This window comes from Tasmannia lanceolata, unplaced genomic scaffold (assembly GCF_043159265.1).
Source record: "Tasmannia lanceolata isolate RefF3 unplaced genomic scaffold, GAP_Taslan_0.1 ptg000013l, whole genome shotgun sequence".
Classification (NCBI taxonomy): Eukaryota; Viridiplantae; Streptophyta; class Magnoliopsida; order Canellales; family Winteraceae; genus Tasmannia; species Tasmannia lanceolata.
This window is the reverse complement of record NW_027518690.1, coordinates 23,337,029-23,362,644: the sequence shown is the minus strand read 5'-3', so window position 1 is coordinate 23,362,644 and position 25,616 is coordinate 23,337,029. Positions and strand designations below refer to the sequence as shown.

At 42.1% G+C, this 25,616-nt stretch overlaps 1 protein-coding gene and 1 long non-coding RNA gene across 16 annotated transcripts in view; one reads left to right on the top strand and one right to left on the bottom strand.

Moving 5' to 3' along the window:
* Positions 1 to 25,616, bottom strand: part of LOC143889961 (Adenine nucleotide alpha hydrolases-like superfamily protein) — a 60,279-nt gene that overhangs the window by 13,133 nt on the left and 21,530 nt on the right. The window lies entirely within an intron of this gene.
* LOC143891368 (uncharacterized) lies at positions 14 to 2,535 on the top strand. Its single transcript, XR_013255295.1, has 2 exons — positions 14 to 149; positions 348 to 2,535. It is a non-coding gene; the product is annotated as an uncharacterized LOC143891368 (long non-coding RNA).

Sequence of the window (25,616 nt, the reverse complement as noted above, 5' to 3'; positions counted from 1 at the left end):
GATAAAATCAAGAGAAAAATGGAGAAAATTAAAGAGATTCGTTCAAAAATGGGAGAAAATATATGTTATTTGATTTGTGATCTGGAAGTATTTAAAACCAATGGTTGATGGCAAAGAAGTGGAAAAAGAGAAGAAATTTCATAAAATTTGTAAGTTTAATCTTGTCTCTCTTTATTCTTTCTATTCCTGTGTAATTTACACTCATTTTTAGCAATTTTGATTAACTACAAAGTTGTAGATCTTTTCTGATCTAGTATGATTATATATAAAGTTTTCCTGATTTGGTTTTGATTTGAGAAAGCTATAGCAGTTTTACTAAACTGCAGTTTTTTTTTTTTTTTTTGCAGTTTTTAAAGACATTAAATGGTGTCATTTAATGTCTTTGGGGTGAGGAAGGAGTATCTCTAAGGAGACCCAAACATGTCCAAGATAAAAGGCTTGGGGCATGGTTTTGCGCTCCTTGTCAATACCTAAACTAGAAATGGCGGGTTGAATGTCGATGCTGTCATTCGACCGAATCATCATTAAAATGGATTCCTAGATCTCTTAAGGCGCAATCTAAGGATTATGAAGATAGTCTGTGGCCTGATTCGGGTAAAATATATCGCAAAAATAACTCCACAATTCCAATTGTATCTATTTCAGGGCAGGAAATAGATGTGCGATTAAGTTCTCTCAAATCCTGCTTGGTCGGGAAAAAGAAAAACGATAATGAGTCTTTGCAGGAGTTGCGGAAGTGGGCACAAGTGTTCTAGGAACTCCCATCGTTACATTGCCCTTCTTTACTTGCAAAGAATGAAGTTATTTTTATGTTTGACTCAGAATTGCAGGCTTCACAGATCATTGCTAAGGGACCTGTGGCCTTGGACAACCATCTGGTCTCCCTCTCACCATGGACAAAGGAATTTATTCAAGGAGAGGAGGCACTTTGGATTCGTTTTTATGGCATCCCTTTGCATGCCTGGGCTGTTTCAACGGTGGAGGCTTTAGGGGGCCCTCTTTGGCAAGGTTGTAGAAACCAAGATGGAGGGCAACCATCAGAATTGTATGAGCTTCATCTCGGCTAAGATTCTTGCCCCTCGATGGCTCTTTCCTAACTCTGGTGTAAAGCTCAAAATCTTTGACCAGGTCTATCCCATTGGAGTTGAGCTCTCGAAGGAAACTCCTGAATTTGCCGTCCAGGAATTAGGTTCCTCCTTAGCGGCGGACCAACTTCCGATGACCTCAAGGCCACTACCTGGTGAACCGTTGGGCCCCATTGGGAATTCAAATTCAAATTCAAAGTTCCTTGCTAGGAGACCTGAGATGGAGCCGTTAGCCATTCCAGAAAAAGGCATGATGGGGCCTGAACAGAGGCATGAAGATTTTTTGGGATTGTTGCAAATCTCAAGAAACATGCCCCTCATTTCAGACAGAAGTTTGTTCCACACGTCAAGAAGAATTTCGTCAATCGCGCCCCTGGCAGTTTTTCAACCGTCTCAGTCAGGGGTTTCAATTCCCAAGATCAATTAATTATGAATAAGATAAGCTCTATCTTGGGTTCCAAACCGCGTGTAAAGAAAAGATTTAGTAGATTGTTTAGACTCTTAAAGTCCTATTCCAGGCCTCCTAGTTCTGGCCCTATCTATAGATAAATCTATAGTTGGGGTTCCCGGGGTTGGAAAAGGCTATGATAATTAAAAGTAGTTGGATGTTTTGATTTTTGTATTTATTGGTTGCTAGGGAGGCGTATTGTCAGACTCATAGCCCTCCTCCCTAGGAGTGGAGGTTCCAAGGCTCTATACTCGTTTGCTATTAAAAGGCCCTCTCCATCTAGTTTTGAACACAGGATCCTTAACAAAGTAGGAATGGCTTTCTTTGAGGAACCGGGAAGACCAGCTTCCCTAAGTAGTCAGCTCTCCCTCTCCATTTTGTTCTGGGATTTCACCAGGAACTTGGGGATCGGATTTTGTATTGGCGGGAGTCAAAATCGCTCCCACATTAAGGCGGTGGGTTGCCGTATTGTGGAGGAAGTTTTGGCGATCAGCGACCCTTTGGAAGTCCTGATCCCGCTTTCTGGGCTTGTACATCTGCTAGAGACCCAGATTCAGCATAGCATGGCTGAGTCTCTTCCAACTTTGATGGCTTGTATAGATCACCAAACTAAATGACTATCTAAATGGTGATGACAAGTCAGTTTTGAGTAAAGCCTTGCATGAGAGGCCCCCAAGTATGGCACTTTTCGTTGGATTCGATCGGATGGAGGCCTTGGCGTAGTGTTATGGAGTTTTGGGGGAGTGATGAAGGCTCTCTAGGCTGTGCTTTTAGATAGTTAGGAAGGTAAATTAGTTACTCAGCAGGAGGACAGTGCATGGATGGGTGGTCCTCACTATAGCGGATGTATTAGTAGATTTTCTCCTTTGGTTTTAACTGGTCTAGGAGTATGCTCCTGACCATCCTCAATTGATTTTATGTATTGCAAGTTGAGACCGCTGGTCCCCAATGTAATTTCCATAGTATCAATAAAATTGTCAATTTAAAAAAAAAGACATTAAATGGTGATTTTCATATTTTCAGGTCACCTCAGTGAGATTTGGCCGGAGGGATGAACATAAAAGTTCCTAGAAATAATATGTAGAATAACTTTTATGCTTATGACTTATTCCAATTTTGAGTTTACAAATAGATACAATAAATTTAAGATTTCAGTTTTACTTGAAGCCATATTTCAAGCATCAGATCGAAAAACCTACTTTTCCGGCAAGATTTGGCCAGAGGTGTCAGCATGAAAGTTTTTGAAAATGTTTTACCTAGCAACTTTTATGTTTTGAGCTAAGCCAAGTTCGAAATGTTTTAAGAGTTATGATTATTACAAAATATCAGTTTTGGAAGGAAAAGGTAGATTTTGTGCATTTTGAAGTTTTAACTATTCCGCCCATTTCCGATGGGATTTGGCCAGAGTTGTTAACTAAACAGATGTTCTTTCGTTTATAATTTACAAGTTATGTGTTTACAAGTTTTGATAATTCGGCATTTGATTTGGGTTTTAGAGGGTCCAAAAACCAAGTAATATGAATTTCTGCTTTAGGGCGGTATACTGGTGTTACCAGTATCCCACGACCCCTCTGGAGTTTACATGGTGTAGCTGTCGGCCTGATACACCAGCAAGGCTGATATACCGCCACCCAGCATAAGTGTAGTTTACACTTATAAGTGTGTTTTGAGTTTTGAATCGTGGTTTCATCACGTTATATGACTTGTTCTTGATGTTTAAGACCTAAGAAATGCATTGATTTGGAAAACCCCAATATTATAGAGTTTCAAGAAGGAAAAGAAGAAAGAGACAGAGAAGAAAGAAAGAGGAAAGGAAAAGGCAAAGTGTTTTTTGGGAAGTGATTCAATAGCTTTCAGTATGCATATTTTGTTATACAAACCAAGTGAATAAAGACATGATTGATAAGAAGAAGATATGTTAATAATAATAATATATATATATGAGTGTATATATGGGAAGTGATTCAGTACTTTTTGGTGTGGATATTTTGTTATGCAAACCATGTGAATAAAAGGCATGATTGATAAGAAGAAAATGAGTTAATAGATATATATATATATATATATACATATTTTTATACATTGTGCTGCGTAATATCTTTCAGTCTTATTATTACTGAATGCGAGTTAAAGTTCAACTGTAATTAGATATACATTGACCCCGACCAGTGGTGTGACTATATATACATTAACCCTGACCAATGGTGGAACTGGATACTTTGACCTTGACCGGTAGTGAAACTGCCTACAATTGACCCTTTAACAAAAGACATGGTTGCTAAGAATTGGATGAGATAGTGTATATATATGTATAAAAATGAAACTATGATAAGTAATATGACCTTCTGAGCATAGTTATGAGCAGTAATGACTACTAATAGCTACGGCCATGAGTGCCAAATTGATAGCTCTATAAAATCTTGATGATCTCATGTTGGTTGACAGCTAAGTGTAGCTCTGTGATTTCTTAATGATCGGATATTAGTTGATGAATCTGTGTAGCTTTGTGATTTCTTAATGATCGGATATTAGTTGATAGATCCTTGTAGCTCTCTGAGATCTTGATGATCTCATGATAGTTGATAGCTCTATGAGATCTTGGTGATATCATGTTGGTTGATAACTATGTGTAGCTTCGTATTATCTTGATGATCTGATATTAGTTGATAGCTCTGTTTAGCTTTGTGATATCTTGAAAATATTATATTAGTAGATAGCTTTGTTTAGCTTCATAATATCTTGATGATGATAGCTCTGTGTAGCTTTGTGATATCTTGAAAATATGATACTACTTGATAGCTCTACGTAGTTTCCTAATATCTTGATGATTTGATATTAGTTGATAGCTCTGTGTAGCTTTGTAATATCTTGATGATGATAGCCCTATGTAGCTTTGTGATACCTTGAAGATATGATTTTAGTTGATAGCTCTGTGTAGCAATGTGATATCTTAATGATCTAATATGGATTGATAGCTCTATGTAGCTCCGTAAGTAACCTAGTATCTTCCTGTCACATTATCTGTTATGCAAACCAAATGAATAAAAGACATTTGATAATGGATAGACTGAGATATAGTATATATACGTATATACATGTATATGGGTGTACATGTATATGTATATATTTATACGATATATAGATTTATTCTGTATTAATATGTCTAACTATACAAACTATACTGGTATGGGACAACATAGTTAGGTTATATATTAATATCAGTTAGTATATGTTGGTATATATATATATATATATATATATATATATATATATCTCGCATATGCATCATACCTTTAACATGCATGGGTGTGTTTCCTCCCTCAAGAGTGCTATGAGTTCTATGAATTCTCACATACTTAGCCACACCAGCTAAGTCCTGTAAAAGATACTGAAAAGATGAGGATTTTGAAAGCCTACAGGCGCCAATTCTGTAAATGCCTGCCGGCTCTGTAAAACAAGGGTACTCCCCAAGCACTCTTGGGTTGTGAGAAGATTCTGATTCTGAGATAATTCTGATTCTGAGCATACATACATCTGCATATGCATATGTTTGTGATTCTGATTCTGATTGTGATTCTGGTTCTGGTTCTGTTATTGGCCTAGTTCGGATATAATATATATACCCTTTATTTACAGGGAAGTAGCAAGATTATGATACACTGCTAGAATAGTGTATTGCTTATAATCTTTATACTTATGTTCTCAATGTTCTTGTTATATAATTATGTGTGTTTAATGGCTTCAAACATAAACCACATCTCTATGTGTGCCTACGGGCTTTAAACATGAAAGTATATCTAAAAATGATATGAAGTAATATGTATATGATACTATAACTAGTAACAGATTAAGATACACTGCTAGATTACTATTTTGCTTACTAGCTATTTGCTAATGTGCTCGATGTAGCACATTTCAGATCCTGAGTAGTTGCACGTTCACGAGCCTCGTTGAGGCAGTGAGAGTGTGACCATATTATAATGAATATGGGCTTGTACATTATATTTATTTTCTATTTATGTATAGAACCTGGGAAGTTGTGTAAATGAAAGAGTTTCTTTTATTTCCTATCTCTTAGTTATTTGTGGATATTATGCTTTTACCATGCTTATCTGGTTGATTTTCTGTTCAGATGCCTTGCACGCTTGCCGGGTTCACCTAACAAGCGTGCGGCGCCTGCCATGTGTCCCGAGGGTCAGGGTCAGGGGCGTGAGAGGAAAGATGGTATCAAAGCATAAAGATTCATAATGTTAGGATATGATAGACGATTGATATTAAGCAATCTGTGATAGCATGATTGACTTGAGTGTACCAGGGACGCCTGCATGACACATAAGGCAATTGTACGAAAAGAAATCAATGATGACACCCGAGTGCACCAGGAACGCCATTGGTTAGGTATCTGAATAAATGTTTGAGCTACATTAATAGGTGTGAGTATGTGAGTCCACTATACTAGTATAGGACAATACAATGAACATGTGTGTATTAGATAGATCAGCTATATTATATATTAGTAGATAGAGATAGATTTGTTGAGTACCCGATGCATGTTTTCCGTGTCGCCAACAGCAACTCCGAGGCCAGGTCAGAGGCCTCCTTTACCGGCAGTTATGTGGGTCCCTAGGGGGACAACAACTGTGAAGAGAGAGTATAGTTGCTCGAAGGAAGCAGGTTCTTCGTAGCCGTTCGATCCCTTATGTTAAAGTCAAGTGACAACACCACTTGATAAATGAGGCTAGGTGGGAACGAGAGGAGAATATGTGATAACGCTATCCATTCCTGTTTTGATTAATTGTACCCCATATATATATGGACTAGTTTTAGATATGAATAAGAGAAGTGCTAATTGTTTCATTCTGTGGCTAAGAGGCCATAATCTCAACGAAGTATCTTTATGAGAATATTGAAGAATACCCTGGCCTCGAAATCAGGATCTAGAAAGGTAATCAACAGAGTGCTCAAGCTCCTTAAATCTTTTTTCCAAATCAGGTAGGTTAAGCCCCATCTACAACTAATTCCTGTAGCTTTGGGCCCTGGATGGTTTCCCCTAGTCTAGGTTCTATATCCTGGAGCCAGTTAACGGCGCAGGTCCAAGGTTGAATAAATTTATTCCTTAGTTAATTTTGGGTCAGAGGTGGGGAGGATAGGGGAATGTGTAAGTGCAACTAACTTCAAATCCCACGTTGGGAAGGTAAGTAGGTTCCCACGGATGGGATGGCTCGCTCAAACTAATAATCAGTACTATCTGCAAAAGACTTTCGGGACACCTGGCTTCAGGATAGGGATCTTATGGCGGTGACATAATTCATAACATAAACTGATTAGAATTGCAAGGTTTAAGGGGCATCTTTCATCTAAGCAAGTAAAGATGGAAGGTTTATTTCCCTTGCAAGAGGAATCATCTACGTGTGCAAGGGGTTGCAAGAGGAAGTTGCTTATGGAGATCATTGTGCTGGGAAAAAATCTTCACAAGATAAGAAGCATGACTTATGATGAAAGGATAGCTTCCACCAACACTCCCTCATTTCAAGAACCATTCATCAAAATTCAACATCATGAACACTACTCTAAAGTTTGTCAAAGACAAAGTTGTCGCAGGAACAGTTAACTGATGCACCTACTGAAGATGCAGAACTAAGCCGTGAACTTCCAGAGAGGGGAATATGGTGTTTAGATAATGCCGAACGCATGAAATCTTGTCCAGAAAAGCTATCAAACTTCTTGACCAAAATGGAGATAGAAATATAGAAGCCGGCAGAGGAGATTATGGATCTGTCGAGGGAGGTGGCTATTTCTTATCTGGAGGGAGGAATTGAGACTCGATCAACCCCTAGCTTTTTGGAAAGAAAACCGGAAACGGTTGCCATGGGTTTGCCGATTTCTCACCTCCAAAATCTTCTGGACGAACTAGGGAAATGCTCCTCTTAGTTGATCTTGGTGGGGTTGGGATGGCTTTGAGTCGAGGATGAATTCCTAAATCTATGGTGGTTATTAGTGGAGAAAGACGATGACTGAAGGCTGGAATATTATAAGATAGGGTGTTTGTCTTGATACAGTCGGGGTAATCTTCTTCTTGTAAGGACTGAAAGCAGTGTATTTGTTGTGTTTTTTTTTTGTCGCCTTTCTGGCTTAGGGTACGCCCTGGCCAGCTTTTTGACGCTATACATTGCCAGGTGGGACTCCTGGTCCCCACTGTAATTCTTATAGTATCAATGAAAATATGTCACTTTTCAAAACAAAAAAATGACAATAAATGGCATTTTTCATATTTTCGGGCCACCTCCAACGAGATTTGACCTGAGGGATGAACATAAAAGTTCTTGGAAATAATATGCAGAATAACTTTTATGTTTATGACTTATCCTAGTTTTGAGTTTACAAATAGATACACTAAGTTTAAGATTTCAGTTTTACTTGAAACCCTATTTCAAGCATCAGATCGAAAAACCTTTTTTTTCCGACAATATTTGCCTAGAGGTGTCAACATGAAAGTTTTTGAAAATGTTTTACCTAATAACTTTTATGTTTTGAGCTAAGCCCAGTTCGAAATGTTTTTAAGAGTTATGATTATTATAAAATTTCAGTTTTGGAAGGAAAAGGTTGATTTTGTGCATTTTGAATTTTTAACTTTTCTGCCCATTTCCGGTGGGATTTGGGCGGAGTTGTCAACCAAACAGATGTTCTTTGTTTTAAATTTACAAGTTATATGTTTACAAGTTTTGATAATTCATGCATTTGATTTGAGTTTTAGAGGGTGCCAAAACCAAGTAATATGAATTCTGCTTCAGGGCGGTATACTGGCGTTACCAGTATACCAATACCACGACCCCTCTGAAGTTTACATGGTGTGGTTGTGGGCCCGGAACACCGGCAAGGCCGATATACCGCCACCCCAATATAAGTGTAGTTTACACCTATAAGTGTGTTTTGGGTTTTGAATCGTGGTTTCGTCACCATATATGACTTGTATTTGATGTTTAAGACCTAAAAAAGGCATTGATTTGGAAAACTCCAATATTGTAGAGTTTCAAGAAGAAAAAGAAGAAATAGACAGAAGAAAAAAAAGAGGAAAGGAAAAGGCAAAGTGTTTTCTGGTAAGCGATTCAGTAACTTTCAATATGAATATTTTGTTAAGCAAACCAAGCGAATAAAGACATGATTGACAAGAAGATATGTTAATAAAATATATATATATATATGGGATTCGCTAGGGTCCATCGCAGAAGGCATTTCAAAGCTGGTCCAGCCACCTCGTGAATGAAGACAACAGCTTTTGTCTCCATTCAAGATGTGGCGGGTCTGACATGCAACAGACCAGCCGCGAAATGCCTTTTGCGATGGACGCTAGCAACTCCCTATATATATATATATGAGAAAAGTGTTTCTAGTCCGGCCGACTAGAGATCATTCTCTAGTCCGCCACCTAAAAACACATGGGTCCCACATATTTGGGTGATCTAAAGCATTCATTTGATAGGCCTCATCATAGATAGGATGTCCACAAAAATTCAGCTTCATAGGATCTTCTTAACCCTTCGATTTGTGGAGTTAAAAAATGGACAGATTTGTAGCGGTTTATAGCCGTCCATTTTAAGCTCCACAAATCATAGGGTTGGGATGATCCTATGAAGCTAATTTCTTGTGGACACCGTCTCTATGTCAGGGCCCATCAAATGAATGCTTTGCATCACTCAAATATGTGGGACCCATGTGTTTTTGGGTGGCGGACTAGAGAATGATCTCTAGTCGGCCGGACTAGAAACACTTTTCTCTCTCTCTCTCTCTCTCTCTCTCTCTCTCTCTATATATATATATATATATATATATATATATATATATATATATAGAGAGAGAGAGAGAGAGAGAGAGAGGAAATCGTTTGTCAGCAGCTACTCAGATAGGGGGGAGCCACATTTTGGGGTGATCCTAAGCATTCATTTGGAAGGCCCACATTTTGGGGTGATCCTAACCATTCATTTGGAAGGCCCCCTCATGGATGGGGTGTGTACCAAGAATCAGCTCCGTTGGATCATCCTAACCCTTCCATTTGTAGAGGGAAAAAATAGGCAGATTTGTGGACACAGTATCTGTCCATTTTTCTCTCCACAAATGGAAACCCTAAGACGATCCAATTGAGCTGATTTTTTGTACACACCCCAACCATGATGGGACCTTCCAAATGAATGCTTAGGATCACCCCCAAATTGAGGGCCCACCCTTATGTTTAAAATTCATGCGCAAATAACTATTTGAGCAGCTGCTCACGAACCATTTCCTCACATATATATATATATATATGGTAAGTGATTCAGTACGCTTCCGTGGGCATATTTTGTTATGTAAACTTTGCAAATAAAAGATATGTTTGATAAGAAAAAAATGAGTTAATAGGTATATATATATATATATATATATATATATATATATAGAAGAAGAGAAAATGAGAGAATTATTTGAATTTCTCCCAAAATTCTATGAGAATTACACATCACTTTTTTTGACTTTTTTCAACAAAGGCACCCATTCAACCCACATATTTTCAATCCTACCCCTTCCTTAGTGCTTTTTAACAAAGGCACGCATTAAGCGACACAATTTCAATCCTACCCCCCTCCTTTAGGCTTTTTTAATTATGGAAACCTCTATAGATTGGGGGGCTAGGATCAGCCTATGGAAATGATTTTACGGGTACAACCTATTGATGTTGTATTCCATCACATGGATGGTTTGTATCAACCTATGATGTGGTCCGTACAGTTCTTTGTAGGCCCGTGCATCACACGGGGTTTTTTACTAGTATATATATATATATATATATATATATATATATATATATATATATATATATATATATATATATATTGTGTTGGGTGATATATATATGCACACACACAGACACACACACATATATAATATATATATATATACACACACACACACACATACACACACACATATATATTGCGTTGGGTTTTTTACTAGTATACACACACACACACACACACACACACACACACACACACATATATATATATATATATATATATATATATATTGCGTTGGGTGATATCTTTCTGTCTTATTAATACTGAATGTGAGTTACAGTTAGACTGTAACTAGATATACATTGACCCTGACCAGTGGTATAACTAGATATATATTGACCCTGACCAGTGGTGTAAGTGGATGCTTTGACCTTAACTAGTGTGAAACTGCCTATAATTGACCCTTTAATAAAAGATATGCTTGCTAAGAATTTGTGAGATATAATGTATATATATGCATAGAAATGAGCAGTAACGACTACTAATAGTTACGGGCATGAGTGCCAAGTCGATAGCTCTATGAGATCTTGATGACCTCATGTTGGTTGATAGCTCTGTGATTTCTTGACGATCAGATATTAGTTGATTAATCTGTGTAGCTCTGTGATTTCTTAATGATCGGATATTAGTTGATGGATCCCTGTAGCTCTGGGAGATCTTGATGATCTCATGATAGTTGATAGCTCTATGAGATCTTAATGATATCACGTTGGTTGATAGCTATGTGTAGCTTCGTAATATCTTGATAATATGATATTAGTTGATAGCTCTGTTTAGCTTTGACATCTTGAAGATATGATATTAGTTGATAGCTCTGTTTAGCTTCGTATTATCTTAATGATCGAATATTAGTTGATAACTCTGTGTAGCTTTGTGATATCTTGAAGATATGATATTAGTTTATAGCTCTGTGTAGGTTCGTAATATCTTGATGATCTGATATTGATTGATAGCTCTATGTAGCTTCATAATATCTTGATGATCTGATATTGATTGATAGCTCGTTTAGCTTTGTGATATCTTGAAGAGATGATATTAGCTAATAGCTCTGAGTAGCAATGTGATATCTTAATGATCTGATATTGGTTGATAGCTCTATGTAGATCCGTAAGTAACCTAGTATCTTCCCGTGTTACATTATCTATTATGCAAACCAAATGAATAAAACACATGTTTGATAATGTATTGATTGAGATATAGTATATATACGTATATACATGTATATATGGGTGTACATGTATGTGTATATATATAGGATATATAGACTATTCTGATACTATTTTCGTTTATCATTATCTATTTATCCAATATGTATATATACATGATATCTAACTATACTGGAATAGGACAACACAGTTAGGTTATATATTAATATCAGTTAGTATATGTTGGACATATATCTCGCATATGCATCATACCATTTAGCATGCGTGGGTGTGTTTCCTCCCTCAAGAGTGCTATGAGTTCAGTGCATTCTCACATACTTAGCCACACCAGCTAAGTTCTGTAAAAGATACTGAAAAGATAAGGATTCTGAAAGTCTACGGGCGCCAATTCTGTAAATGCCTGAGGGCTCTGTAAAACAAGGATACTCTCCAGGCACTCTTTGGTTGTGAGAAGATTCTGATCCTGAGATGATTCTGATTCTGATTTTGAGCATACATACATCTGCATATGCATCTGTTTGTGATTCTGATTATGATTCGTATTTTGGTTCTGATAGTGCCATATTATTGGCCAAGTTCTGATATGATGTATATACCCTTTTATATACAGGGAAGTAGCAAGATTATCATACACTGCTAGAATGTTGTATTGCTTACAAGCTTTATGCTTGTTCCCAATGTTCTGGTCATATAATTATGTGTGCGTATTGGCTTTGAACATAAATCACATCTCTATGTGTGCCTATGGGCTTTATACATGAAAGTATATCTGAAAATGATGAGGTAATATGTATATGATACTATAACCTGTAACAGATTATCATACACTGTTATATTACTGTTTTGCTTACTAGCCAGATGCTAATGTGCTCGATGTTTCACATTTCAGATCCTAAGTAGTTACCCGTTCGCGAGCCTTCTTGAGGCAGTGAGAGTTGACCATACTATAGTTAGTATGGGCTTGTACATTATATTTATTTTATGTTTATGTATAGAACCTAAGAGGTTGCGTAAATGAAAGAGTTTCATTTATTTCCTGTCTCTTAGTTATTTGTGGATATTATGCTTCTACCATGCTTATCTTGACGATTTTCTGCTCAGATGCGTTGCACGCTTGCCAGGTTCGCCTAATGAGCGTGTGGCGCTTGCCACGTGCCCCGAGGGTCAAGGTCAAGGGCGTGACACGTCCCGTGTCAATTGGTATAAGAGCCTAGATTCTACCATGACTACTACAAGGGGTAAGTCCTACCAACAAGAACCAACATCAAATCTAGAGCTAGCGGAGATGATTCACAGTCTGGCAGAAAGATTGAAGATCGTAGAGCAGCAAATAGGGAGACTTAGTAATTCTCCTACCCCTGGGCACGATCCCGCCTTATAAATAGATAATCCGACAGAGAGGGATGGCAATCAGGATCCGACTACAATCATTACAGGCATCCCAAGGGCCGCATGACTGATGGTGCCCAAAATTCGACTGCACGAACTAGCTTGGTTGAGCTTGTGATCCTGTGCTCACAGAAAAAAGCGTCAATGGGCTCAGAGTTGTGGCTCCGGGCAGCCACTTCGACACTCAAGTCAGGAATGGGCAACACAGACAATGAACGATGAATGGGAGGAGGGCCAAGACAAGTTACCAGACAAGTGGAGAAGAATTGGATTCGATCCCTTTGCTTGAGTGTGTAGATGCCCTTTTATAGGGGAAGAGACCCACGATGGCCATTGCGCCAATCGTGCCCTTGATTTTGTCCACGTGGGGTGTGATGGGCGGCGATTATAATCGAGGGGGGGGGGGGGGGCGTGATTGCTTGGAATTCTGGGCGGGGATGGAGGGTGGCGGTCTTGGCGAGAACTTTTGAATTTGTATGAAGTGCATTGGGCATAACGGTTACCCGGATTAGTCGCTTGACGGCGGGATTTCCGCGATCGTGTTTGATTCTTTTGAGAGTCGGCACCGATCATGGAGAATATCGTATGAGTGGCTCGTTGAAGTGTGGGTCGGGTGAGACATAGGGGTCGGCACCGATAATTCTTCATATATGAGTTTACATCGAACCGGTTGTGTGCTAGGGTTTGGTATAGGGGTTGGTACTGGGCATACCGATTTTACACCCAACATACTGCCCCCTTACTTTTTTGTCACTTTATGCGGGTCAAGGAAGTAGTTGAGCTTTTGAAAGGTTGCCCGGTACTGACCCATTTGCATTAACTGCTTGGCGATAATGGAGTCGAAGCATCCACAGTGGGAACTTGGATAAAATTGAAGCGTCGCATTGCTTGATGAGCTGTAGATTCTGATGGGATGGTTGATAATGAGGCGCGCTTCCCCAATCGATCTTCATTTGTTCTACAAGCCGCAAATTTCGAAAATCAGCGGAATCATTGAATTCCCGCCTGGTTTTTCCACTACACAGTTTCTAAAACCGGCGAGATCATGAGATCCCGCCTCGTGTGTGGTTATAAGAGGCGGGGGAAAAGCCATTTTTTGTCATTTCTTTTCCCTCTTCTCCCCTTCTCCTCTTCGACCTTTTCATTCCATTTCGCCGATGATGCCTCAAGGATCAGTCGTCGGAAACCAGCCGGCGGCGATTGTTCCGTTGGTGGAAGTAGAATCTCCGTCGGAGGGCGACGGGGAGCATCAAGCTTTCGCAGGAGAACTGGTTGCTAGGACAACGTGAGGATCCTAGAAGAGGAAGAAGGTGATGACGCCGGGGACAGGTTCGCCGGAGATGGTAGTTCCGGCAGTGGCACCGCCTGTGGCCGGAGGTGAGAAGAGGGAGCACGGATCCCGGAGTGATAAAAAGCGGAAAGTTAGATCCAGAGATAATCTGGATTCTCTGGTTCCTGTGAGCGGCGTTCCTCCCGAAGGAATCCCTAGTTTTGCCGCCAATTTCAAGCGGTCTCTGAAGTACGCAAAGGAGAGGGGGTATGGTGTGACCAACCAGCTCCAATTGGGGGCGGAGGTTCTCTATGTCCGAGCAAGGGTGGAGGAACTAGAGGAGGAAAATGGGGCTTTGAAGATTCAGCTGCATGGAGAATCTGAAGGTGGAGTGAAGGTCGGTGCCGAATCCCCTTTCCCCGGAGGCTTTTCTAGAGGAAGATCCGTTCGAAGAAGGTCCCGAAGAAGATCCCGAGGAGGATCCCATCGGGTGATTATGCCATTGTTATCAGCCATAATCCTGATAACGACACCACAAGGATCAAGCTTCCTTCCGGAGCAAAGAAGATAGTGCCAGGTGGTGCCGTGGCATGATGGAGCGAGATGGCAATGGGCAGACTGTAATACTTTTTGTAGCTCGGTAGAGCCTTGGCATATTAGGTCTTCTTTTACCTTTCGTAATTGGTTGTAGCTCGATGGAGCCTTAGTTGTGTAGATCTTTCTTTATTTTTCGTAATTGGCCTAGGAGCCCTCCTTTTGTAAAGGCTTTTCCATATGTAAATGAATGAAAATGGACTTTTTGTAACCTGTATCGTTTCTGTAGCAATTCTAATGTTAGTCTGTACCGAGCGACGTGAGGCATTCGATGTGGTTGCATAATTGTTGGACACCGAGTAATGAGAGCTTTTAGATTGATCATTTTCTCTAGGTGCTTCTTGTTTATCAATCGGTGTCGAGTCATGGACGAAGTTTTCATGACCTTCGTAATGTGTCTTGTGGGGAACATCGGTACGGCGTAAAAAGAGTATGCATGGTGCTTTTCCGAGTGTTTCTGGCTGACTATCGGTACCGGGGGAAATTTGCCTTGTAGATTGTTGGGTGTGTTTGACGTGTCATCCGAAGATCTTTCGAAAGGACATGTGGGAGAGTCGCGACGCTTCGATCCTAGCATAATGGTGGTTTGGCACTTTGGGTCATAATGATGAAATGGCGCATTTATGGTTCCAATAAATGTGTGCGAGCGAAGGGGTGCCACACGGCGGTTTGTGTAAGTGGGACATGACCTTTTGGTTTCCCACCCAAAGGTCATGTCTATAAAAACCCTTCTCCCTCTCATTTCTTTACTTTTCTCTTTCTTTCTTTCTCTCTTCTCCGGCGAGGTTTTTAGAGTTTTCCGGCGAGGACGAGGAACCCTTTCTTCCCCACTCGTTCTTAGCACCCTTTCTTCGTTTTCTTTTCTTCGCCGGCCCCTCTTTGAGTTGTTCTCTGCTTGGAGGGAATTATTCGTCGAGGTTAAAGCAGTCAAGAAAATAACTTCAAAAGAAACGGAGAATTTCTTCTACCACAACATCATTTGCCGGTTCGGAATCACAAACAACGGGACTCAGTTCGAAAGCAATCAATTCAAAGATTTTCGCGGAAGGCTCGGTATCGAGCAAAGGTTTACCTCGGTCGGTCAACCGCAGGCCAATGGGCAAGTAGAAGTGACCAACCAAATCCTCCTACAAGGGGTTAAGAAACGAGTAGAAAATGCCAAAGGGTTAAGGGCTAATGAACTACCGAATGTACTTTGGGCCAATCGCACCACTCCAAAAACCGCCACGGGAGAATCACCTTTCAGCCTCGCCTTCGGAGTAGAAGCAGTCATACCCGTGGAGATCAGAGCCCATTCTCCGAGGCTCGAGGCATACAATGAGCGAACCAACTCCAACCTCATGAGAAATAGCCTCAACCTCCTGGAAGAAACCAGAGAAAAGGCTCGGGTCCGGAAGGCAGCATATCAACAGAGGGTCGCCCGCTACTACGACTCCAAGATGAGAGAGCGAGCGCTGAGAGTCAGCGATCGGGTTGTCCGACGAGTCGAAGTGTCCGACCCCAGGAACACGGGGAAGCCGGTTCCAACATGGGAGGGACCTTATCGAGTCTCTCGAACACTCCGACCCGGCTCTTATCAATTGGAAACCCTAGAAGGCAACCCGATTCCCCGCACCTGGCACATGACAAACTTGAAAAGTTCTATCAGTAAACAAAATGTAGTTACCTTGTCAAAAGTTGGTATGTTTGTTTGTCTTTTATTTTGCAGAAATGGATGTAATTATCAACTCAATAAATAAAATCTCCATTATTCTCCAAGCTTATTCTCCGGCTATCTTCAATGATTATTCTCCAAACTAATAAATCTCCAAGGCCGGGCCGGGCGAACCGGCAGTTAACCTTTAAAGGTTAACATCCATCGAACGGACCTCCGACCCGTCCGAAGAAAAGGGTACACCCGATAAGATAAGTGTGTGACCGAGTTTGATCCCTTGCATACGACCTCGCTTGGCTCTTCTACGGTAGGCTCAACCATAGGGGGCACAGAGGATCATACGACCGCAGGATCAAAATCATTTGGGTCGGTCGCCTCAGAATCCTCCCCCTCGGAAAGATCGGTACCAGGCGGTCCCTTCAGCTTCTCAATAGGGAACCCGGGGTCTAAGTCCTTGACCTGGGCCCAGCACTCGACGAATCCCTCGGCCTTGTAATCCAGAACATACAGGGCCATGTCTTTTTGATACTCTTCGGACATTTTGAATTCTTCGATCACCTTGGACCGAATCTCCTCATCTTGCTGAGTAACTTCCTCCACCTTCTTGAGCACTTGGGCCTGGGCCTCCTTTTCCACCTCAAGGTCCTCTCAAGCCTTATGAAAAATCGGATTGAGCGGTAGAGAGGAGATAGTGGATGTGCGCCGAGGCCTCTTCATAAGCCTTCTTATCCTCCGCCTGTTTGTCCTCCAGAACTTTCCTCTCCTTGGTTGCTTGAATATAAAGGGCATAGTAACCATCCGCCCGTGATGCGGAAACGGCGCATGCATCAAACAACCGCAAAATGGAAAAAACAAATGAGACATCCCTCTTCGACAGTAAGTGATGAATAAAAAACACCAACGACTTACCTTCTTCGCCAGAATGACCACCTTCCGGCTGAGGCCATTGACCGAGGCCTTCTCCAACTCCGCCAAATCCTTTGGCAAAAGAATCGACATAGCCATCTCCATGGCCACCCTCGGGTTATGAATTGCCGAGTCTTCAACACCAACCTTCCAGTTGGGCTCAAAATAAGCCCCTCGTTGAAGAGCTTGATCTCTCGGAAGGTTCATCTTCCGGTAAAGAGTCTGGGTCCTGTAATAACCTTCCATTGGAAGGAGGGCCAAGACTGAAACTTCTGGTCCCTTGTCCTTCGAGACTCGATCCACCACAACCTTGGCCCTTTTGCTAGAACTTTTCTCCACCGCCTCTGCCAGTCGCTTGCCTTGCGCGGCTATATCATGAAGTTTAGCCATGACCGTAGCCCCCTGGGGGTCAACGGTCGGGGCCGCGGCTTTCGCCGCCTTGTCAGCTTGCCGCTTAGCGGCTTTCGCCGCCTTGTCAGCTTGCCGCTTAGCGGCTCTCTCCTGTTTCTTCTGGGCCTCTTTTTCAGTCCTCTCCTTCAATGCCTGCTCCATTGCCGAGGCTGAGATCGCACCGCCCGATCCTTGAGGGGCCATTCCTGCAACAACAAAACAATTCAACGAGTTAGAGGAAAGCACAATAACAAAATAGCACAGGAAACAGAGGTGAAAAAGACTCACCATCTTGGTCGCTACCGACCCCCACGTACTCAACATCCTCACCCTCATCTCCCTCACTCTCATCATCATCGTCCTCATATTCCTCACCTGAATCCAACACCATGTTACTAAGACCGAATTCTACTAACTTTCGTTCGGACTTAAAAGTCCCGAACATCAAACTTCACCTTCCCAGCCTCCACCCCCCTACCCACAACATCATTAAAAACCACGGTACCAAGGACCCCAAGGCCGGGGTCTAATTCCAATCTGTGCTTATCGGCCTTCCTCCAATCAAAAAGAAACTTCCAACCTGCTGATTGAGGTGGTTTAACAAAAAAGAATTCATTCTTCCACCGTTTTATGGAACAGGGAATGCCGCTGCCTAGCATCAGTGTCAGTTGTTTGTTTACGTTCACCCAACAAGCCGTTTATCGAATAACAAAGCACTTGCGGACGATATCAAGGGGCATCGAAGCCTTTACCATCTTGCTCTTGGCCACATAAGCCAAGAGGCCTCTCCACCCGTTCGGATAGACTTGGGTCGGAGCTAATCCAAAAAAGTCCAAGAACGATATCATAATCTCCGGGAGAGGACACCGAATACTGGCTTCTATAACCTCCCGATAAAAGGCTATCTCCCCCTCTACCGAGCTGCAACAAACTCGCTCATCGGAAGTCGGAAGCCGGATATGGTACTCCGAATGTGATACTTGTCCCGGATGCGCGCAAGGTCAGAAGGCTTGAGAACTCCATTCGATTCCATGGCCTCCTCCGAACGCTATTCCATGAGGCACATAAGGCTCACGAAGGGCAGCCGAATCCTGTGCGAGGCGCTTAGCTTGAACTTCTATCGGTTCCAACCTTGAATTCCTCCTATCAACCGATAATGCAACCAACTCTCGTGGTTCACTCAATCCCGGTTCTGATGCCCGAGTGGCTTGTGAGGGGGTGTGGCATACGACTCCCCACCCTCCCCTTGCGATTCAGGGCTTGGGACAAATTGGGGAGCCGGTACCACTTTCTTACGAGCCACCGACTGTTTCCTAGCAGGCCCCACTTTCTTCAGGACAGGGGCGGTCTCCTTATTCTTTTTCACCCTGATCTTACGCCTCTTCCCGACAGGTGGTACCGGGACACTTTCGACTTCTTCTTCCTCCAGTGGGATAATCGGGGAAGAAGATGACTCTACTACCCTAACAGATCTGTCGGATGAATTTTGGGAATCTGTATCCTCAGACATGCTTGAAAAAAGAAGCAACGAAAGGAAATACAAAGTTGAAGAAGAGAAACGCACCAGAGTAAACAAAGATTCACCGGAAGTACCGCTAGAGAAGATGAACAAGTGCTGGAAATAGGCAAGAAAACTCGCCGGGAAGGGAAAAGCTTTTACCGGCAACGAATAATTCCCTCCAAGCAGAGAACAACTCAAAGATGGGCCAGCGAAAAAAAGAAAATGAAGAAAGGGTGCTAAGAACGAGTGGGGACGGAAGGGTTCCTCGCCGGAAAACTCTAAAAACCTCGCTGAGGAAGAGAGAAAGAAAGAAAAAGAAAATTAAAAGAAATGAGAGAGAGTGAAGGGTTTTTATAGACCTTTGGGCGGGAAACCAAAAGGTCATGTCCCACTGACACAAACCGCCACGTAGCACCCTGTAAGCCCAAGGGTTCCCATGGGTTAATCATTCACCTTACCCTCTTATTTTGATGCTGCCAAACTAAATTGATTAGCTTTTATGGACTAACGTGTTGCTTTGAGGTGTTGTGTCATATACAGGAATTTCATATCATAATCGCCATTACACAACTCTTCTCAACACATAGCATGTGGATCAAGAAGCAAGGAACCAAGAGCTTGCACCTACATTGGAAGCATCCTCATTTGAAGATGTTCAAGTCATGAAGCTCATCATGAAGATCCTACAAGTTCCCAACAAGTGTCGAGAAGAAGCTTGAGTTGAACATGCCTTGGTGACTCCTCATGCATCTCTCAACATGATTTGAAGATTGGAGGAAGTCACAAGAGCCAAGACAAAGTTCAAGAAGTTCACTCTCAAGATGAAGAAGTTCGAGGAAGTGCAAAGGAGCCAAGACATTCCAAGAAGACTCAATGGTATACACTATTAGAATGTATTTTGAGTCCTCTTGATTTTATGTTTAAAATGCACTCTCAAAAGGTTTTCAAATGGTTTTCATACTTAACATTTTACATCTTTGAAAACCATCAACACACACCTAAAAATGTGCTTGAAAACCGTGGACTTAAGCCCAGAGACCATAGCCCAAAAGCCCCTGGTTTTTAAAGTTAAAAATAGAATTTTACACAGGGTTGGTTGACCGGACTATGCCAGGCGACCGCGGGATGCTAACTGGAATTCCAGGGCATCTCGAAATTTATCAGGCCGGTCGACCGGGGTAAGCCGGGCGACCGCGGATACGTTTCTGTTTCAGACAGAAACAATCCAGTATGGTTTGGACGATCGACCTCCATGGGTCCGGTCGACCACGATAGTGTTTTTTAGCCGAATTTTTATTCAAAACAGATTGCCTTCGCCGAGCGACCACCATAAGGCCGGTCGACCGCACCGGTATGAATTTTGAATTTCACACCCCTTCATTCATACGCGTTTATTGGAACCATAAATGCGTTGTTTCATCATTATGACCCAAAGCGCCAAACCGCCGTTACGCTAGGATCAAAGCGTCGCAACTCTCCCACATGTCCTTTCGAAGGATCTCCTGATGACACGTCAATCCGCACCCAACAATCTACAAGGCAAAATTTCCCTCGGTATCGATGGTCAGCAAGAAACACTCGGAAAAGCACCACACACACTCTGTTTACGTGGTACCGATGTTCCCCACATGACACATTGCAAAGGTCATGAAAACCTCATCCATGACCCGGCACCGACTGATACACAAGAAGCACCTAGAGAAAATGATCGATCTAAACACCCGCATTGCTCAGTGTCCAACAATTATGCACTCACATCGAAGGCCTCACATCGCTCGATACAGACTAACATGAGAATTGCTACAGAAACGATACATGTTACAAAAAGTCCATTTTCATTCATTTACATATGGAAAAGCCTTTACAAAAGGAGGGCTTCTAGGCCAATTACAAAAAACAAAGAAAAATCAACACAACTAAGGCTCCACCAAGCTACAACCAATTACGAAAGGTAAAAGAAGACCTAATATGCCTAAGGCTCTACCGAGCTACAAAAAGTATCAGACTTTGCCCATTGTCATCTCGCTCCATCATGCCACGGCACCCACTTGGCACAATCTTCTTTGCTCCGGAAGGAAGCTTGATCCTTGTGGTGCAGTTATCAGGATTATGGCTGATAACAATGGCATAATCACCCGATGGGATCCTCCTCGGGATCTTCCTCAGGGTCTTCTTCGGGATCTTCTTCCAACGGATCTTCCTCTAAAAAAGCCTCCGTGCAAGCGGATGCGGCACTGACCCTCACTCCACCTTTAGATTCTCCATGCAGCTAAATCTTCAAAGCCCCATTCCCCTCCTCCAGTTCCTCCACCCTTGCTCGGAGACGGAGAACCTCCGCCTCCAATTGAAGGAGTTGGTTGGCCACACCATACCCCCTCTCCTTTGCGTGCCTAAGAGAATGCTTGAAATTGGCAGCAAAACTGGGGATCCCTTCGGGGGGAACGCCGCTCCCGGGAACCGGAGAATCCAGATTATCTCTAGATCGAACTTTCCGCTTCTTATCACTCCGGGATCCGTGCTCCCTCTTCTCTCCTCCAGCCACTACCGGAATTGTCGCAACAGGAACTACCATCTCCGGCGAACCAGTCCCCGCCGTCATCACCTTCTTCGCCTTCTGGGATCCTCGCGTTCTCCTACCAACGGGTCTCTGGCGAAAGCTTGATGCTCCCTGTCTCCCTCTGACGGAGAGTCGACTTCCACCAACGGAACAATTGCCGCCGGTTGGTTTCCAACGACTGATCCTTGAGACATCAACGGCGAAATGGAATGAGAAGGTCGAAGAGAAGGGGACAAAAGGGAAAATAAATGACAAAAAATGTCTTTTTCCCCGCCTGTTATAACCACGCACGAGGCGGGAAAACCAGGTGGGATTTAATGATCCCGACGGTTTTCGAAACCGTGAAACAGAAAAACCAGGCAAGAATTTAATGATTCCGCCGATTTTCGAAATTTGCGGCAGGGAGAACAAATGAAGACCGATTGGGGAAACGCGCCTCATTATGAACCATCCCATCGGGAATCTATAGCTCATCAAGCAATGCGACGCTTCAATTTTACCCAAGTTCCCACCAAGGACGCTTCAACTCTATTATCACCAAGCAGTTAATGCAAATGGGTCAATACCGGGCAACCTCTCAAAAGCTCAACTACTTCCATGACCCGCATAATGGGAGAAAAAAGTAGGGGGGGCAGTATGTTGAGGGTAAAATCGGCTAGGAAGCACGGGTACTCTCCCGGGGCTCCCGCACCCGCACCCGACACGTATGGGGTGCGGGTACGCCCCGGGTACGTCCGGGGTACGTACCCCATTTAAAAAATAAAATAAAAATAGTTTTGGTGGTTAGGTGCGTGTCGGGTGCGCACCACGCGTTCCCGACACGTCCTGCTTCTTCCTGCTGATTCTCTTTCCTCTCCTGTACTTCTCTCTACTTTCCTGTACTCGGTATTTACATGAAACCATTTAAGTAAATGGACAATAAAATAGTAAAGACATGTAAATCTTAAGTAAATGGACAATAAAATAGTAAAGACATGTAAATCTTAAGTAAATGGACAATAAAATAGTAAAGACATGTAAATCTTAAGTAAATGGACAATAAAATAGTAAAGACTAAATGGACAATAAAATAGTATAGACATTTACTTAAGATTTACATGTAAATAACGGAATACCCCCCTTTTGGATTTATTAAAAAAAGTCAACTCTCCAGTTCTAGTACAAAATTCAAAGAAAAAGGGTCGGGTCAAAATTTTAACTTTCTTAACTTCCAAACGGTGGGGTATTTTTCAAATTTTAAAAATTCATAAAATCTATCGTGTCCAAACATTATTAAATCCCAAAAGTCTGGTAAAAAAAATCTCATAATTTGGTCTCTAAAAACTATTCATCTTGTCAGGCACTGGTCAACACACTGGTGACAGACTTTTTTTTCTATTGAATGGTGTATTGATGCCTCATGTTCTGAAATATGGAACTTAATCACTTATGAAATGAAGAGTAATATTAGAATTTTCCATTTTGGTGATGTTATTGTTATTTGATTGCTCTACAATTTTTTTTTTATTTTTATAAATATATAATAAAATATTAAAATATATTATTATATTCGGCGTACCGGGTATTTTTGGCAAATCACATACCCACGTACCCGTGTCGTGTCGTACCCGCACCCCGTACCAGTACCCGTGCTTCATAGAAATCGGTATAACCGGTACCGACCCCTATACCAAACCCTAGCACACAACCGCTTCGATGTAAACTCATATAAGAAGAATTAACGGTGCCAACCCAACTGTCTCACCCGACCCACACTTCAACGAGCCACTCATACGACATTCTCCAAGATTGGCGCCGACTCTCAAAAGAATCAGACACGATCACGGAAATCCCGCCGTCAAGAGACTAATCTAGGTAACCGTTACGCCCAATGCACTCCATACAAATTCAAAAGTTCCTGCCAAGACCACCACCCTCCATCTCCGCCCAGAATTCCAGGGAATCACGCCCCCACGATTATAATCGCCGCCCATCACGCCCCACGTGGATAAAATCCAGGGCACGATTGGCGCCATGGACATCGTGGGTCTCCTCCCCTATAAAAGGGCATCTACACACTCAAGCAAAGGGATCGAATTTAATTCCTCTCTACCTGTCTGGAAACTTGTCATGGCCCTCCCATTCATCGTTCATTGTCTGTGTTGCCCATTCCTGACTTGAGTGTCGAAGTGGCCGCCCGGAGAAACAACTCCGGGCCCACTGACGCTTTTTCTGTGAGCGCAGGAACACAAGCTCAACCAAGCTAGTTCGTGCAATCGGATTTTGGGCACCATCAAGCAGCAAGCTCCACGCCTGCCCATGTCCCTATTTACGACGCACAAGATCAATGGGACCAACCTAGACGTGGATGTGGAGATCAAGAAAATAATATCGCCAAGCGAGTCCGTGTGGAGGCACCAGAGTTTGGAATCGATACTAGACCTCAGGCAGTCTTGGATTGCCTTCCCGCCATGGACAATTATGTTGACTGATACGAGATGTCAAAATACCGGAGAGTCCAATTCGCCAATATGAAATTGGTGGGTCACACCAGAATTTGGTGGAGAAGCCTAGGAGCTAAAAGGGATGCCATCGGTCAGCCTCTTATCTACTATTGAATGAAAATGCATTATGATGATTAAGTAATCGACTTACACTTATTAGTAGGACTACTATCTCATTATAGGCTATACTTCTCCTCATGTTTCATTATTCATATTTTTTCGTACTGGGACATAGATATTCTAGATACCCAATCCCCTAAAACAATGAGTTTTCATCCCACTCTATCAAAATGATAAAAAAGGGAATCCAAAGTCCATTCCTGGAGAAAGGGATGAATGAAAGACAGAGAGAGAAGAGAGTTCTCATAGAACTATTTGTGTTAATGTATTCGTTCAATCCAAAACTTGAGATAAAGGGTATATGCCGAAAAAAGATTCATAAGTAGTTGTTAATGGAGTTGAAGTTACCAAATTATGAGTTGGTAAAAATACCTAACAAGCATTAGCTCTCCCTGAAAAGAAGGTGATACAGCCGCACCTTCCAGTACGGCTACCTTGTTACGACTTCACTCCAGTCACTAGCCCCCGCCTTCAGCATCAAACCTTGCTCGAAGAAATCCACAGTGAAATAAGTCGAGGTGCATCGTTTCCTAATTAAGTTATACTGGCGGATTGCACCCGGCGCATTTGCCCCGGTTAATAAGCCACTCCAACGTGAGACAGAGCTATTGGGGGATCTGTACTTCAATATCATGGCGCATCTCCTTTTATTAAGCATAGAATAAAGGACTATTTGGGTACACGAGGAATTTTTTTATTCCAAATCAAAACATAAGAAATTTCCGAATTCCATAATGAATGAATAGAAAAACTGGTTAAACGAATAGCAAACCGCAGCAAATGGTGTCCCTCATCTTGTGACTCTGAATCGACAAGTACCAGCGGAGGACCAAGAAACCACCCGACCACAGATTGGTTGAAATTGAAACCATTTAGATTGAAAGCCATGGTGCTAATACCTAAAGCAGTGAACCAAATCCAAGCCAACCATAAATTCTTCTAATTGTGAATATTGATCCCCAACCAACAAATAAATTGATCTAATTGCATTGCACTTCATGCTCCAAATTGAATTATTGATGGTTTAGTCAATCTTTCTTGGGGTTCCAACCTTCAACCCACTTTTCTAGCTTCATCGATATTGAATCAATCGAACGCACTTCTAACACTTGCTCCACTTTTGGAAGACCCTGCGTTATATCACCCGATCTCGATTCTTAATAGTAGTATCTATTAGAAATAAACTCTCTAGCATTTGACTCCTTACTATCGAAGGGTTTAGTTG